The 2,605-nt window shown below is 40.6% G+C and overlaps 1 non-coding gene across 1 annotated transcript; it reads left to right on the forward strand.

Moving 5' to 3' along the window:
• Positions 1-1,874: 1,874 nt before the first annotated feature.
• Positions 1,875-1,956, forward strand: trnas-uga (transfer RNA serine (anticodon UGA)). Its single transcript has one exon. It is a non-coding gene; the product is annotated as a tRNA-Ser (tRNA).
• The last annotated feature ends 649 nt before the right edge of the window (positions 1,957-2,605 follow it).

Genomic DNA, 2,605 nt, shown 5'->3' on the forward strand with positions numbered 1-2,605 from the left:
ACGTCGTAAGTGAGAGAGGGGCATTGCAATAGTGAAGCAGTAAGTGTGAGAGGGTCAGGCTGATAGTGACACATTCAATGTGACGGGGCAGTGTTTTCGTGACAAGGTAAGTGTGAGGCGTCAGTCTGATACTGACACAATACATGTGATAGACTTAGGCTGATAGTGACACAGTAAGTGTAAGGAGTCAGGGTGATAGTAACATAGGAAGTGTAAGGGCGTGACTGATAGTGACAAAGTAAGTGTTTGGCAGTCAGGCTGATAGTGACGCAGTCAAAATGAGGGTCTCGAAATGAAAGTGGCGCAATAAATGTGAGGGCGCCAGATGGATAGTGATGCAGTAAGTTTGAGGGGTTCACGCTGATATTAAGGCGGGAGGTGTGAGGGGTCAGGTCTATAGTGATGCAGTAAGTGTCGACAGGTCAGGCTGATAGTGATGCATTCAAAGACCAAATATCCAAGGCTCACTGTGGTGCTGAATAGCGAGACTTCTCAAGGCTAAGACAAAAATCAATAGTTCTCATCCTGGTCATAAATCACAGTGCTTCATTTTAAAATTGTCCTCTCCTGCTTATAGATTCACCAATGAGGGAACAAAATTTAATTGCACCACCCTGTTTATCTCTTCAAATATTTTGCAACTCTCAATGAGATTACCTCTCTTGTTTTGAAACAGTTAAAGAAAGGCCGGATTTGCCCAGTTTCAATTCAGAGGACTAACGTTCATCCATGATATCAAGGCTAATCACCATTCGTGGTATTGCTCATATGGCATTAGCATCTTTCCTAAATTGAGGATTATAATTCCACATACTGTAGTCCAAGTGCGGTCTAACTGAGCCACCATACATTGGATATAATGCTTCGTTCTCGTGCCCTGAAATCCTACTGCAGCTTTCACAACAGACTTCTACAACTGCTACTCGACTTCAATGACTTATTAAAATCTTCTCCAAGATGCATTTCTAAACATCTGCACATTAGCCTTTCTACTTCAAACCTTCGACAAATAATCTCCACACATTTCCCTCCTGACAAGTATGATAAAGTCAAATCGTTGCTATTTATTAAATCATGAGGGACATGGATAGGTTGACTCGTGAAGGCGGATAGGGATGTAGTAAGTGTGCAGGGGTAGTGTTTTCCGGCTGGTGTGGAAGTCAAAATTTAGAAAACATCGGTTTAAAATTAGAGGGTAAGGATTTAAAAGGGACGTCAGGGGCAACGTTTTCAGACGCGTCCAGAATGAGCTGCCAGAGAAATTGTTGGAGACTGGTACAACTGTAACATTTAATGGCATCTGGATGGATATATAAGTAACAATGTTTAGAGGGATGTGGGCCAAATGTTGGCAAATGGGACCTATTAATTTAGGATAACTGTCCACCATGGTCAAGTTGGAAAGAAGGGCCACTTTCCGTGTTGTATTGTTCAAGGACTTGTTGAATCTAGAAAAACCGCAAAACCTTTGCAAATAATTCCGTCAAGACGTTTTCAAGTTCCAAATCTTCGGTTAATCTTCCTCTCTTGTGCTCACAAGTTCATTACCTGATGTCAGAACTTACGGATTAGTTGCTGGATCCATTCCTGTAAATTGGCTCTGCATTCTTTCTAATTCCGATATTTTTTTTACGAATGTAGCCAGTGTTTATGGACTTAGCATCAATATTTCTAATACCATATGTCGTTGAATATTAAAACACAACAGCATATCTAATTTGGCACCAGATGATGAGCAATTGAGTCAAAATCGATCGTCTGAGTCTCTGCAAATGATTGGCGAAATCTTTGGGTCTTTACAATTTGTTCTTCCAACAAATTACGTATTTCATGAATTCAGTTGTTTTACTACGAAAGTTGACAATTTTGCCGTAGTTGTGATGGCCGAGAGGTTAAGGCGTTGGGTTTGAAATCCAATGGAGTCTTCCTACGCAGGTTCGAATCCTGTTCACAGCGTAGAATCCTTTAAAAGTCATGAATTCATTTGCTGGATTTCGTGGAGCTTGAGCTTTGCATTCAATCGAAAGTAAATTTTCAACTGTGAACAATCCGAAGTAATTTCCAGACTGATTCAGTCATCTAATTGAATAAGTCGAGACACAAAAAGCCACGAACTTCCAACACGAATCAGTTTCAACACGTTTGTCGAACTATCGTGAAATTTGGATGCGAGGGGGGCGGTGTGGAATTAAGCAAAACAAGAAGCAATGCAATGCACTTAGGATCAGTTGAAAGTCAAACTGAGAAAGTTGAACCTAATTTACAGCTGACTCTCAAGGCCAATAATCTATTATATCAGCAGTCAATGAATTAGAAAAAAGCAACTCCATGTGTGGAAAGGAACTCGACTGATTCAGGTTCCTGGCTTGAGGTGTGATAAGGCAAGGCGATATCAGCGGAGTAGAATTTTCTGGAAATATTAGAAATGGAATGTTAACGGTCTTCTGCTGTCCACATTCATAAGAAACTGTGCATTAAGAACTGAAATTGAAAATTAACGATGAAAATCAGACTTAGCCCTCTGCTTGTGGTGCAGCATTGTTCAGAACAATAGGTTGTTGTTGAGGCAAAAATTGACCAAAATAATCGATGGGGCTCTTATCCA

The sequence above is a fragment of the Chiloscyllium plagiosum genome, unplaced genomic scaffold (genome assembly GCF_037043375.1).
Source record: "Chiloscyllium plagiosum isolate Xiang-an unplaced genomic scaffold, Cpla_swu_hap1 HiC_scaffold_14, whole genome shotgun sequence".
Lineage (NCBI taxonomy): Eukaryota > Metazoa > Chordata > Chondrichthyes > Orectolobiformes > Hemiscylliidae > Chiloscyllium > Chiloscyllium plagiosum.